Below are 16525 nucleotides of genomic sequence, written 5' to 3'. Positions count from 1 at the left end.
GGAGCATCTTTACATGTTTTTCTGATTGAACATATTGCTTAGAGAAAAGAAACAGACGCAAATTAGTGGCTTTATATTTATCATTATGACTCAGCATTTTCCTAAAGAAGGTGATTACCCAATGGAAATATTAAGAAAATGGGGGAAATTATTTGGTTAAAGTAGTTATCATTTGCACATAGCTAAACAGCTATAGGTACACATATGGATATGCATCATATAACATGCAGGTATTAATTTGGAGAAGATTCCAAGACATATTTCAATGAGAAATGCGCACCTTGTTTATTTTCCAGAATCACAGCATAATCAGAGAATGGTAAAGGTGTGACTACGCATTCACTTTAGGAACTGTTCCAGATGACAGTTTTTAATGTTCTTTCAAATCATTCTATATATTTTTAGCCCAGAGGACTGACAAAATGAACCAGTTGCTTCACAAATTAAGTTCCCTTTCCTCCTTTTCACTCAAAATAAACTGTATTAGAAATTAGAAAAAGAGAAACAGAAAAATTTTAAGGGCTTTTTTCTTTCAAAAATTATCATGATGTATTTTCCCCTTTCCTAAATAATTTATACATAAAAACATAGGAAATATTACCTTGTTTGCATAGAATTGTCTGTGAACCATTACAAAATTTCTGGCAAATGCTACTACCTTCTACTGGTCGAGAGCAGATTCTAGCTATCATATGCATAAAACAACTTGCAAATGAGGCCATTAAAGAGTTTTCACGTATACAAAACATTTATTTAAATCTTTGGTAATTTTGACTTTAATCTGGAGAAACAAAAACCTATTAATAAGATTCATGTTTCAAATAGACTTGTGACCACTGAAAGCCACAGGCATTTCGGGAGCTCCAACTGGTCAGAACACAGGGGAATGAAGTCCCTGTCTCTGCATAAACTGAATTATACAAATTATACATGCGCAGTGACCAATCACTGGAGACTTTGAAAGTGACATGATTGGTTACTGATCATGACGTATGTCTCCTCTTTATGTAGTGAATTGTGGACTGAAGGCCTAGCAGCAAAGTTTGTAATTTATGCAATTATGGTTAATATGCTGTGGATTGAAATTGAACTGTGTTATTGGAAGACTGGTATTATTTAAATCGATTCCAGTAAATGGAATTCTTGCAGATAGGAATCACATTAAGAGAAAATTTCCGGTAATCATGTGAAATGGAAGACTCACCAAATTTAGAAAAATTGTGTGTGTGGCTATTTGCAAAATTATCTTAAGATTTAAATAGATATATATAAATTTGAAAAAAATTAATAAAAATATTAATATAAAAATAACCAAATTTGGATGGAAACACCATTCCTCTTCCTACAGGGGGTCTGTCATATGAGAAAAACTGAAACCTTAGTAATAACTCATTGATATATCTATCCTGTTTGCTCTCTTTTACAAAAGAAAAAGATACACAGTATTTCTGCGTGATAAAATGTAGTATATTCACATAAAAGTTTCCAGAAAATAACTTAAATGTGAAATGCCTTTGATTCCCTGAAGAAACCAAATATATTCTTCAGTGTACCTCACAACTGCAGCTTTTTATCAGATTGCTTTAATAATGGCACCTCTGTTCAATTTGTTATATTTCATCAGACATGCGTGGCAGTCAGCACAAAGGATAAGTTAGACTTTAAAATGAACTGTGCAAATCTTCTGATAATAAGAGGAGAGTGACAGATATAATTATAAGGTACAGACAGATAAATGAGAGATTCTCAAGGACGTTGGTGGCCTACTGTTTACAGCTTATGGAACAAACACCACTGAGAAAATTCCTTTGTATTTTCCACTTCCTCAATTTTTTTTTTTCCTTTGTTTTCTAAATTTCCAGAGCGCTCCTACCCTGGATGATCTCATGGTCACTAAGGAGGATATACATATAAACACATACTTATAATAACAATACAAATGTGATAAAATATGCATAACACATTTTATGGCAATTCACTGCTTGATAACCCCCATCTTAATTTGGCTTTCAAAAGACAGGGTAGGCATTTTGATCACCACTCATAGAGAAGAAACTAAGGATTAGCCAAATGGAGTAATTTACTCAAGGTTACCCGAGTAACCTTGTGAAATGTTACTCATCAGAGGGCAAGTCAAAAGGAAACAATTTTTAGTAAAGTATATATAACTGTATATAACAGCATATGTGTATGCCTCCTAAATTCTGATACGAAGAGACTTTTCAAATACATTCGTGAAAAAGTGTTTTAAAAATGCCAACATTTATAATTATTTTTTGAAGCATCGTATAAGCTGTATAATAAAAGATGAACATAGAAAGTTTTCATAGCTAAATATCTTAGTTTTACATATTATAATTTTTACCAGACCTTTTTTTACATGCATGCTGTAATCAGCTAACAAGAGTGGTAGCTAACTGATGAAGAGTTTTGATTTACTTCCTAGAATAATTAGGATAGTCATTAATAGTCTTTATTTTTATGTCATTTCATGGCAATATTCTCCAATTGGTATGTGTCAGGCCTCTGAGCCCAAGCTAAGCCATCATATCCCGTGACCTGCCCGTATACATCCAGATGGCCTTAAGCAACTGAAGAATGACAAAAGTGAAAAATAGCCAGTTCCTGTCTTAACTGATGACATTCCACCATTGTGATTTGTTCGTGTCCCACCTCAACTGATCAATTTACCTTGTGACACTCCTTCTCCTGGACAATGAATCTCAGGAGCACCTTGTGACCCCCACCCCTGCCCACAAGAGAACAATCCCCTTTAACTGTAATAATTTTCTAGTACCTACCCAAATTCTATAAAACTGCCCCACCCCTATCTCCCTTTGCTGACTCCTTTTTCGGAGTCAGTCCGCCTGCACCCAGGTGATTAAAAAGCTTTATTGCTCACACAAAGCCTGTGTGGTGGTCGCTTCACATGGATGCACGTAACAGTATGTGATAACATGATGACACAATGATTATTGCAGAATTTGAAATGAAACCTATAGAAGAACAGTTCTTATGATTATTGCTGTATCAGATAAGTTCACTCTGATTAATACTATTAAATAGTACAGAAATTAACAATGATTTGAGTATTATTTAAAATTAGTACCATCCTTATAAATGAATCACTTCATGGCAGTTTGTGTCTACAGACGCCTATTTAATGCTGTGGGATTCCCTCTCCATGTGGGGTCAATACTAGCTTAGGGACCAACAATGTCTATTCAGCGACATCTTTACTTTCAGCCATTTTTAGCCACAGAAATTAAGTTTCTGCACCTACACCTTCTTTGCTGTAAATTATAATCCCCAGTTGATTATCTTGGGAAAAGTCCGTGTTTCATTAGTAATGTAAAACCACTTGAACTCACACATACATGCACATACACAGCCTGTGCTCTTCCCATGGAAAGCATCAGTGCAAGACTGCACAACAACTGGGCTTATCCTATAAACAACAGATCTTGCAAAAGCAAAGAAAGTTTTGCTCATTTATATCTCTGTCTCTCTGTTCACCCCGCCTGGTTGCATTGTCATCTCCTTATTGCTAAATATATTCCCTCAATGATCACATTTTCAATGTACTTTTCCATTTTCATTATTTTTTAATATCTGAAAATGAAATGATCTGATAACTTGATTCTTTAAAAAGCCATAATTATCTGTGCAAACACAAAAGCCTAAAAATATCACAAATCCACATCCATGTATTAAAAATTCATCTATTTGCATCATTTAGATAAGAACTACCAGAAAACTTTTAAGTCGAGTTGTTCCCTTCTTTTCTATGGTGATACACGACAAAAAGGAGCACAGACAATGATGAGGACTGTAGCTAATATCCATTACGTGCTTACTTTGGCAAGACATTTTTGTCCATGTACTATCTCATTTAAACCTCACAATGACCCTATATAGCTGGTGTGACTTTTCTCTTTCTGTGTATTAGGAAACTCAGTCAGAGAGAAATTTTGTTGCTCAAGATCACATATTTAGTTAGTATCTAAGCCAAGATTTCATTCCAGGGAGTTTAACCACAGGGCCTAGACTTTTAACCAACAGTCAGTATTTACAGATATTAATACTAGTTTTGATAAGTTCTGTGGCTTTAGAGAGCTAGGCATGAGACATACTGAATTGCAGAGACATTTAACCGTTGAGAAATGAAAATTTTCTCTGAAAATAATAGAACTATGATTCAATGACACAATAATAGTGATCTCTCAGGTACCTCATGCACCTCGCTCAGAAGAATGCTATAAACTAATGCACCTTATTGGCAGAATAATTTATTAAAGAAATATCATCAACATAGTGCTTCATTTTTGCAGTATAGCATTGGCTCCAGGAGCACCCAGCCACAGAAGCAGAGAGAACCATTTCCAGCATGCATCCCTATGTTACGACAAACATTGGCTGAATCTGTTCCAAAGCTTTGCTGAAAATTACATTGACTGCATTTTAAAGTAGTGTATAGAAATTGTATATGCCATTATAAAACTGCCAGAGAATTAAGTAAGTCAAGTAATGTTTCTTATGACTAGACAGTCTTTCTAAGAACCATGTGACAAGCCAGCATTTTGTTCTCATATACCAACAAGGAAGTGATACTATGAAAAGTCATCAACAATGAAGGAAGATTAGAACTCCTTAAAAATTATCTTTTCATTTCCTTTTAGACTTGCCGATGATCTGTGCCTCGATCTTACAGAAGATCTAGTTCCATGGTAGAATACAGTCCCTAGGAGAGGAGTACATAAGTCTGTATTTGTATCTCAGTGGCTAGCACATATTTATTCCCTAATAAATATTTGTTGGTAACTGGAGAAGGAAATTCTGGAAGAGGATGATTGAAATTTCGGAAGTAGCCATGGAAATATGTGGCATTCTGCACACGTAACACATACAGGCTACATACAATCGCACTGCTACTCTATTCTGACTTCAAAAATTGTTTGATTTTTTTTTTTCCCTTGAGACAGGGTCTCACTCTGTCACTCAGGCTGGAGTGCAGTGTGCAATCACAGCTCACAACAGCCTTGACCTCCTGGGTTCAAGGGATCTTCCTGCCTCAGCTTCCCAAGGTAATACAGGTACATGCCACCACTCCTGGATAATTTTTTAAAAAATTATTTTGTAAAGACAGTGTCTCAGTATGTTGCCCAGGATGATCTTAAACTCCTGAACTCAACAGATCCTCCCGCGTCAGCCTCCCAAAGTGCTGGGATTACGGGTGTGAGCCATCACGCCTCACCTGGAATATTTTTTTCTGAATCCCAAGGTCAATATTACACTAAGTGTTATTGAATAGATTAAACAAAGTAGAAGAACCAATCAAATACATTTGCTAGTATCAATACTGCCATTGAACACATAATTGTAGAGATATAGACTGAACATTTTCCTCTTTCAGTTCATTTTCACATACATCAATTATAAACAGTTCTTTCCATTTGGCAGATAATTATTTCTAAGTTTAATAGAAAATATATCAGTAAGGAAAATGGATATACACGTCTTAGATGTCAAAAGCATTTTTTTTTTTCTAATTCACCTAGAAACCTTTTTAAACCATCTTTTGCACCTCAGGACAGAATAATTACTCCTTTCCACATTGTTATTACTACGTAGGCTTGTTTTTCATTCAAATAAACTTTATTCAGCACTTATTTGTTCTGTGTGAAAACAGAAATGCAGAGATAAATCGGGCATGGATTCTTCTTCTCAAGATAGTGACAAAAGTCATATCCGAGAAAGGATGTATTTTTTTGGTTCTCCCACCCTTTTACCAGGAAATGTCAACTAGCCTGTACCAGCTTGACTTGAAAGATGAACCAAAACCCTAATGATACATAATGTTCATATATGTCCGTGCAATTCTCTGTTCTATTCAGTAATCTGAGATGCATGTTGTTTGTGTGTCATCTCAAACACCCTGGCAATCATAAAATCATCTCTCTATAGGAATGTTTCAAGTTGCATGTATTGTTGGTTTTTTACAAAAAATAAAGCGGCACAATACCATGCTATCCTTTGAAATCGGCATGATAGTGGATACAGCTTGGCGGTTAAAAGGTTGTCATTCTTTTATGTCAACTCGTTTGGGTTTCAAAATTCACTCCTCCACTATCTAGATGTGTAATCCCTATACCTTAATTTCTTCATCTTTAGAACAATGTTGAAAATAATGGTACCTGTGCATCATTCTTGTTTTTATTATTTATGAGGACTAAAATACTCTGTATTAACTGTCATTTGGTGTGAGCTTGAAGATGATTATTTTTAATCACTTTCTCAGTAAGATTTATGTAACATTTTAAAATCTGTGGCTCTTTAGCTTACATTATTTAATTGACACCATCTGAAAGCCAAATCCATGGCTTACAGCTCTAGGGACATATGTTAGCAAGGTCACGGAGCACCATTCATGAAGACAGTATGAATAGCACTTTCTGGAGTTGGGTTTCCTGATTCTTTGAAAACAAACCTTGGTAGGGACATTGGTGTTCTTACTTGTGAAGTAAGTCATGTGATTTGAAAATGTCAAATAGGTAATAATAGTAATTGCACCAGGTCACATAGTCAATAACTGGCAGAGCTAAATCCTCCAGCATTTTTTCTTTTTTCTTTTTTCTTTTTCTTTTTTTTCTTTTTGCGCTGGATCTATTATTGCTCGAAGCTGTTTTGGGAACATTCTATTCTGTCATGGTGATCTTGTCATCATATAAATATTAAAACTCACCATTTTCTAATTTATTTGGCCCACAAAAGTTATGCCACATTATTGAATACTAGAAGTGTTTTCAGAGATTTAGAGTAGTCAAATAAGTCTTTAAATTCAAGAATATCTGGTTCTGGAGGATATTTTGATTTTTTACCTCCATTTGCTTGTGTATAATTACACTTGTAAAAACTGTCAGTGCATAGCTATTGATACATAAATAGGGAATTTTTGTTTTATTCTCACTTAGCTCATGGAAAACAGCAGTTCTTAAAGTTGCCTTTGCCCTGACGCTTCCTCCTGAGTTCTTCAGCTGGTTTGTGAACTCGTCTTATATTTTGGAATATGGTATGGTAGCCAACATCTCCACTTCTGGGAATCAAAATCATGGGGCAACAGGTCCAGTGTGAGGTTCTGCACTATGGAATTAGATTCAGCTCAAAAGCAATGGATCAAGGGAACCTCCTCTGAAAGTGCACAGACTCTCCTGTTATCATCTGGAGGGTTTGCTAGAGAGAGAGCAGTAACCCAAGAGACGGGCTTGTCAAAGGAGAGCAAGAATTTTTGAACCAGAAGGTGAGAGATAGATCCTGGGAAAATTCCCTGTTTCCAGTGAAAGGTGTAGCTGCTATGACTATTTACAGGATGGCAAGAGTCTCACAAATCGTGAAAGTGTCATTAAGAGCCTCAGTTCTACACACCCACAGGGCAATATTTGTACATATATCATTTTACCTTACCTTGAAATAGGCTGTCCTTTGAAATACATCACTTAAGAGCATGAATTTCACATCACTTATATGCCACATGTGATAGGCTTAATGTCTTAATAGGAGGATATTTTCATTCATGACCCTCTTAGGCTTTCTGAAAAATCCTGTGACTAAACTTCTCCTATGGGGTAAGTGACTCATTGAACAAACATACAAATGCACAACACACAATAAATGCTGAGTAAACTCTTCATATGTTTATTGTTTTAGCCTGTTTAAAGGAATTCCTGTTATTTGAAATATAATTAACGTCCGGTATGACACACAGAATTTCCAATGTCTCTTGTGGAACTGTAGTTTGAGTTCATCTGGACTTCTGAGAGTTTCAAATATAATTATTGTAAATATCAAAAGGACGATAATCTATAAAGAGATTAACCATTTGACACTTTTATTGAGGAAAATATTAAGCAACAAGGATTCCCACTCCCCGCCAAATCACTGAAATATTTTAGGTAACGACTTGGCTGTGCGCGGTGGCTCATGCCTATAATTCCAGCACTTTGGGAGCCCGAGGCAGGCATATCACCTGAGGTCAGGAGTTTGAGACCAGCCTGGCCAACATGGTGAAACCCCATCTGTATTAAAAATACAAAAATCAGCTGGCATGGTGGCAGGTGCCTGTAATCCCAGCTACTCGCAAAGCTGAGGCAAGAGAATCATTTGAACCTGGGAGGCGGGGGTTGCAGTGAGCTGAGATCCTGCCACTGCACTCCAGCCTCAGTGTCAGAGAGAGATTCCGTCTCAAAAAAAAGAAAAAGACTTTATATATAATGTTATATATGTGTATAAACACAGGAAGTAGAGAGAGATTAATGTGAGGGTGACAGAATAGCAGTTCTGCCATGTCAGTAGTATGTATTCATAATAACTGAGACGATAACGCCCACCTATAAATTACTACCAGGATGAAACAATCCAGTGTATGGAACACATCTAGCTCAGATTATAATACATTGGGTACAAAAGAAGGTCTTTAATATTGAATTTTTCTTCCTTATCTATTAACTGATTATGCATAATGTATTTCTGCTTAGCAATGCAAATATCTTTGCCCTGAAATGTCTGTTGACCAAAAATATTTTTTCTTCTAGTTGTATTTTAGTTACTGGTACAACTTGTACAACTCTTTTCACAACAGAGTTAGATTAGATCTTTTGCTTGATGTTTTTCTGTGGTTTGCACTGCTTGAAAAAGGGAACTCACCTCTTCTCTGGTATGTACTTTGCATTTTCTCCCAGTGATATGTGTGCAACCCAGAAATGAAGGCAACTTGCCTCAAATAACTGTAAAATGTATATTAGATATTAAATCTGTGAACTAACATGCAGTTTGGCAATAATGTTTTGATTGTCACCTATGTAATAAGCCACTGATAAAACCTGATAGCATGGTCCTTACTATAAAAGGTTCCAAACCTCTTGACTATTGAGCAGTGTACAAAGATTAATGTAATATAACCTTTGCTGGCTGAACGTTATGTTCTCACACTAGGCTTATAACTCAACAGGGAACATTTCCTGGATGAGAGAGTACTTACATTAAAAATATATATATACATACGTATATACATATATTGTTCTTCCACAGTGAGGAAACTAGGTCACTCTAATTAATTAAAATTTTGATACAAAGAATTTATAAGATGAATGATAGATGTGAAATTTACTTTCTGTTTTCATAAAGCATCATTTTTGCTGTCTTGTTCTACAGTGAGCAATGGTTCTATGACTTAAAACACCAAAGTGATGATATATGATGATGTAGCTTATACATGTGTTTCTGTGCGTCTGACCTGAGAGAACTTTATATGGTTTTATCTGGAAATAGGAGATATAAAAATATTCATTATCCTGAAAGACTATGTGGAATACTTAGATAGAGATGATGGATAGAAAACTAGCATAATTATTGTGGGGAAGGGGGTAGAAAGCATTAGAAGCTCTTACTTTCTGAATATAACACATTAGCATATTTCTCTAACTTTTAGCAAGGCACTTAATCTTTCAAAGCTTCATATTCTCATATATGAAGTAGGAACCATAATCATTTTCCTGCCAGCCCAAGATCTGGGTTAAGGGTCAGATGAACAGTAGATATAAAAACACTTTGCAAACCATAATTCAATATACTCAAATAAATACTTATTAAATGTCTGATACAGTGTTAAGTCCTGAGCAATTACAAAAACGTCTAAGATGTCATCAGAGGGACATGCTTAGATAAATCTGTGACAAAGAATGTGAGGACAAAAGAAGCCCTTGGGAGAGAGCAGGACAGTGAAGGATGGATCAAGATGACTGGAATGCCAACTAGTGAAGACAGGCCACGCTGTCACTGTAGAGAAAGACAGAAAGAAAACCTAGCATTGAAATCCAGCAATCATCTCATTCTTTTAAAGTGTCATCCATGGGCAAAACTTCACGTGAAATTTTCCAGTAGGAATTTAAAAAGTTAACTGGTCCTGTCATGCCAGTATGTAAGTTTCAAAAATAATCAAGAAAATATATAAATAATAAAATTGTAAAGTAGGGTGAAATTGTGCTTGTAAATGAGAAAACGGTAAAAATAATGAGCTTTCATCAGTGTGAATAATTTTATACTGTGACACCCTTTGATGGATTTTATAAAATATTATTTTCCATGTTAATAACTATAACCGGTGACCTTGAGAAATAAATCAAGTAAAAATTTTCCTTGGATTTAAGAGAAATCCCAGCAGGAGTCTAAATTATTTACACAAATTAAAGTGTTTCAAGCAAAGGGAAAACTTTCAATTTGCATACAGAAAAATTTTTATCTTAATAGCGATGTCACGTATGAGGACCAATGACAATATTGTACCTAAATTTGCTAATCTACATAAGCACTGATCATCACATGTTAAATAATTTTGGATTAAAAAGGTTAAAATTTCTGGTAAACTATATATACAATACATGTCATCAATAAACATGAATTTTGACAGACATTTTTAACTTACTGATAATATTTGTGTTTATACATATCTGGGTATATAGTAAAGGTATAGCTTCTTAAGAATTTATTTCAACCTCTTGAGATCATGGATTTTACTGCTCCCATACAGCTTCAATCGATTTATTTTCATTTTAACCTACGTCTTTCTTCTGAATATGCACTGATGGAAAAAGTGGCTAATAATTAGTGTAAAATGGGTATACAGTTGAAAGAAATGACAATGCTAATTGATTGTCTGCAACTTGCAAAATAATTCATGATATTTTGCAGTCAAGATTGGTCAATAAGGGAACTAGTACCCCAAAGTAGATGGATTACATGTACTGTAGAAGAAGGAAATATAACTAAGCTGTCTCTAGAAATAGGCCAGGTTGACTAGTTGATAGGAAATACTAATCCCCTTCATACATCCACACACAGGCACATACATACACACACGCATGCACATAGAGCTAGAGAGAGATGAATTTTGTTTAATAACATTGCAAGGGACTGAGAGAAAATTTATGTTTCATTGAACATTATTAGACTTTATAAAGGAAGCTGTATTGAGAAGGGGAAACATGAAGGAGAACTAATCCATATGGAGCTCCTAATATTTTTCTGAAATATGATAGGCATTTAGGTATGTACTCTCGTAGTAGAAATAAACAAGAAGACTAGGTTCTTGAAGAGACATTTTCCACATCTACAAGAATAATTGTGGGCAGAATTGAAACAACTTATACTCATCCCTATTCTACAATACTAAATATTCTGCTAAATCAAATACCATATATAGCTTGTAGAGTATAATGGATCATTATTTACCCATGTATAATAGTGACAATGGATTTAGTAACTATCACACTATTTTTACATAATGTTTCATGTAACAAACAGAAGCATGGACCAACCCAAGATTTAGGCTTGGGGATTGGGATATGAAACTATTTTCTCAAAAAGCATAAACAACATTTTCAGAAGAAAGAGGCTTAGTAGGGGAGATCAAGGTATTCTTCAGGATTCCTAGAAGCAAAACTAGGCATTAGCACAATTTCTTTTAACTCTACATGCACACTTAGGAAATATATTTTACATATTTGTGTTATACACATATATATATTTGTACACATTTATTTAATAAAAAAGCAACATTTCTTTTTTGTTATAATTGTTCTTTTTTTTTTTCAAACCTTTATTTTATGTTCAGGGGTACAGGTGCAGGTTTCTTACATAGGTAAACTTGTGCCATGGAGGTTTGTTGTACAGATTATATCATCATCCAGGTATTAAGCCTAGTACCCATTACTTTTAGTTATTTTTCCCATTCCTCTCTTTTCTCCCAATCTCTACCCTCCCACTCTCCCCTTCCCCCCCCACCCCCTCCCACCCCCTCCCATCCCCCACCACCCTTCCACTCTCCACCTTCCCCCCTCCACCCTCCCATCCCCCTCCCCCACCACCCTCCCACCCTCCCACTCCCCACCCTTCTCCCTGCCACCTTCCACCCTCTACCCTCTCCCCCCACCACCCTCCACCCTCCACTCCCCACCCACAGGCCCCTGTGTGTGTTGTTTCCCTCTATGTGTCCATGAATAACACCATTTCTAAACACCCCCAAATAACTGCATATTCTCAAAGCAACTATAATCTGAATATTACCAATTTTATTTGTAATCCCAGCTTTCCCAACCCCTCCTGTCTCCCAAAAGGCAAGACTCAACTACACAGGAAGTTCTAAATTATTCTGGACAAGCCATGACTTAGCATTTATTGCACCCTGTTTGATTTCTCTCCTTTCTCTGCAATAAACAATCATTTTTTCTGTGACACTTTCTGAGGCCCCTAAGCCAACATTGATCCTCCGCACTTTCTTTTCCCATAGCACTCTGTTGACACTGCCAGTAGGATTATTTTAGAATATTCAAAAGTTGTAGCATTTGGAAATTAGTAGCTCTGGCTTCTGTAAGGGCCAGTGTCAAACTTTGATTAACCTTTTTTTAGTATTCATCTCACCAGCTTTGATAGGAAGTTCCACAGTAATCCATATTAAGTCCAGCACTCTTGTAACACCTTCACACATGTTCTATCAGATAAATAATAGATGCAGTGAACCTACGTAAGAATGCCTTTGCTTGTGTCAGTTACAGGCGCATGGATCAGTGACATGTTTCTTTCTAGTATGTCCCGGATCCATGTGACTATAACTGCTGTAGCATTGCCACATGCTTCATTATTATCATCTGCACACTGCAGAAAAGGAAATAGATGTTTTCATTAGGTTTTTATTTCAGAACACACGTACAGAAAGCCTTCACTCATAAAGTCAAGTCACACATACTCTATGATATGACAGATGGTTTGAATGGTTTGTATTTTTTCATAAATGAACTAAGGATAACTGAGGTAAAAGATTAAGAATGACTTCTGAGAACACTAAATAAGGAGAGAATGAGGCAAAACTCTATCTTCCTTTTTTCTCTCTCAAGAGTTCTTCAGCTGCTGTAATCAAGGTTATGAATGTTTTCCATTATACTATAATACAACACTCCAGTCATCTGTTAAGAAAAAAGAGGTGTAAAAACTGACAGATAATATTTAGACATAGTCTAAAGAACAGAATTTAGCTTTTAGCTTTTGTTTAGGGGTTTTGTTTGCTTTTTGGTGTCTGGAGTTTTTGTTTTGTTTTTTAAATTTCCCTCCACACATAATATGTGGTTATATAATCCAAAAGTCTAGGTTTGAATCTTGATTCTATTGCTCACAAACGAACTGCCCTTGACAAAATCACCTAATTCATTGAGCCTTAGGTCCTCGTGTATAAACTGGTCATAATAATAACACCTAACTGAAATGAACAAGGTATGCTTATTTAATAATTTAATGATGACAATTAAATCCGCTACATTTTAGAAGTGCCTCTAAGGATGGTGTCTGACACATAACAGGTACTACATATGTATTTTTAAATGAAAATATAAATGTAAATTGATATATTTGTTTTATATGACTAAAATAGGACACATTTCTTAGATATTATTCTTACTGACATTTCAAGGCAAAAAGTAGTTTAGAATGTCTTAAAAAAAGAATGTCTTATAATTAATTTGGAATATAAATAAGTATAAAGATTTAAACTGGAAAAGTCCCATCAATTGAAGTCAAGTAATGTTACTGCTATAATTGGGAATACAGGCAAAAGAGAAAAGAAAGAAGAAATGAAGGGAAAGAGATTAACAGAGAAAAGAGGGAAAGATAAATGAAGAATGAAGACAGAGAAAGGAAAAGAGGAAGGAAGGGAGAGAAAGAAACAAGATCAGCCAGGCACGGTGGCTCACGCCTGTAATCCCAGCACTTTGGGAGGCCAAGGCAGGCAGATCATGAGGTCAGGTGTTCGAGACCAGCCTGGCCAACATAGTGAAACCCCATCTCTACTAAAAATACAAAAAATTAGCTGGGCGTGTTGGCGGGCGCCTGTAATCCCAGCCACTCAGGAGGCTGAGGCAGGAGAATCCCTTGAACCTGGGAGGTGGAAATTGCAGTGAGCCAAGATGGAGCCACTGCACTCCAGCCTTGTCAACAGGACAATGTGAGACTCTGTCTCCCAAAAAAAAAAAAAAAAGAAACAAGATCATGTCCTTTGCATGGATATGGATGGAGCTAGAGGCCATAATCCTTAGCAAACTAATACAAGAACAGAAAACCAAACACTGCCTGTTCTCACTTGTAAGTGGAAGCTAAATGATGGGAACACATGGGCACATAGAGGGAACAATACACACTAGGGCCTAACAGAGGGCTGAGGGTGGGAGGAGGAAGAGGATCAGAAATAATAACTAATGGGTACTAGGCTTAATATTTAGGTGATGAAATAATCTATACAACAAGCCTCCAAGACACAAGTTTACCTATGTAACAAAGTTGCACTTGTACTCCTGAACTTAAAAGTTAAAACAAAGAACACCTAATATTCCTGAAAAAGAAGACAATCCTGAAAAGTGACATGATGAGTCAAATACTCAAGTTGCCATAAATTTTATAAGTGTTAGAAAAGCTTTATAGTAAGCAATTTATGATCTGAAAACAAATTATTTATTATAAGTATTAGAATACAATTTCAAATTACTCCACCTACTTTACCTGTAATTGGATTTTCAATATTCAAATAGTCTATTTTAAAATGTTCTATATTAATTGTCTGTACAAAAGGAGGAAAGAAAATTGAGAGATTGTTAATGTGGTTTTTATAATGTATGAATTAATTAGATTATTTCATAAACCCTTTTTGCAAAGTTAGCTTTCTCTGGAAACACATAAACTTTTGAAAAGTCCATAAGCATTAATTTGTGACTTACTAATATAAATTATTCTAACGAAACCTAATAGGTCCTACTGAGTACTGTGGAATTATTCCTTACTAAATTATATATGCAAATTTTCAACAGTGTAAATTGAGCTATTTCTAAGGCACATTAAAATATAAATGTTTTGCATTTTCAAAGGTCCTTGAATATCCCTTGATTTTGCTTTAAAAGACTACATTTGAAAATTATAAATATCATAATTAAGGTAATAAATATGACATTATGGCTGGGTGTGGTAGCTGATGCCTGTAATCCCAGCACTTTTGGAGGCTGAGGTTGGTGGATCACTTGAGGTCAGGAGCTTGAGACTAAACCAGCCTGGCCAACGTGGTGAGACCCCATATTTACTAAAAATACAAAAATTAGCTAGGTGTGGTGGTGGTCGCCTAAAATCCCAGCTACTCAGGAGGCTGAGGCAGGAGAATTGCTTGAACCTGGCAGGCAGAGGTTGCAGTGAGCCAAGATTTGTGCCACTGTACTCCTACTCCAGCCTGGGTGACAGAGCAAGTCTCCAGCTCAAACTAAATAAATTACAAACATGCCATTTATATGTGTATAAATTATCTTTATAAGCATTTCTATAGTCAAATATCTAAATGTTGAGAAAAGTAAAATAGCTCAGAATAGCATGAACTATGCGAGGTCTGCAGGCCCAGAGAGATATGAGCGTGGGACATCAGTCATGTCTTCACCCTTCAACACTCCACATCCCAACCCCTGCACCCACGCCTGGGGGCAATTATTTCAATTCATTTTGTTCCTGATTAGCTGCTTCACCCCTTATCCTCTTGTTTCTGGAATTTCTGATATAGAGAACAACGTATAGCTAATCAATAGCTTAAGCTATTTTTATGTAAATTCTTAGTAAACAATTCAGGAACTGCCTCTTTCTCCTAAAAAAAAAATCACCAACTATAGCATGTTCTCACTTATAAGAAGGAGCTAAACATTGGGCACTCCTCGGAACAACAGACACTGTGAACTGCTAGAGGACAGAGAGAGGGAGGGCACTGTGGGCTGAAAGGCTACCTATTGGATATGTAAACCAAAATTAAAATTCTAAGGCCCCCAGTCATTTTAATAGACCCCTCTTCTCAGCCAAGGGCATTCCAAAGGTAACCTGAAAATATGCCTTGTTACCACCAACGCAGACCTCAGGACCAATAGCAGTGACTCTTTAAGTTCCATAAGAAACATTTACAATCTATTCTCTCTGAATCCTGCTACCTTGAGGTTTTGTCTGCATGATCAAACCTTGGTCTCTATAACCCCTTATCACAAACAATATATTCCTTTGTATGCATTCCAGGTCTTTAGATAATAACCAATTGCCAATCAGAAAACCTTTGTATGCACCTATAACCTAGAAGAACCCCACTTCCAGTTTGGAAGCCTCCCACTTCCCCCACTTCCAGTTCCACATATAACCTGGAAGTCCCTCACTTCACCTTTTCAGACTGAACCACTATATACCTAATACATATTGATTGATGTCTCATGTCTCCCTAAATGTATAAAACCAAGTTGTAGCCCAACCACCTTGGGCACATGTTCTCAGGACCTCCTGAGGTTGTGTGATGGGCATGTCCCTAACCTTGCAAAATAAACCTCTAAATTGATTGAGACTTGTCTTGGATACTTTTTAGTGTAGAAGTGCCAATATGGTTTGGCTGTGACCCACCCAAATCTCATCTTGAACTGTAGCT

The 16525-nt window shown here is 36.1% G+C and overlaps 1 protein-coding gene across 1 annotated transcript in view; it reads right to left on the bottom strand.

The window, feature by feature from the left end:
• The window catches only part of CNTNAP2 (contactin associated protein 2), a 2297635-nt gene that overhangs the window by 1720349 nt on the left and 560761 nt on the right, over positions 1-16525 (bottom strand). The window lies entirely within an intron of this gene.

Source organism: Pan paniscus, chromosome 6, assembly GCF_029289425.2.
Source record: "Pan paniscus chromosome 6, NHGRI_mPanPan1-v2.0_pri, whole genome shotgun sequence".
NCBI classification, from domain to species: domain Eukaryota; kingdom Metazoa; phylum Chordata; class Mammalia; order Primates; family Hominidae; genus Pan; species Pan paniscus.
This window is presented reverse-complemented; position numbering and strand designations above follow the sequence as displayed.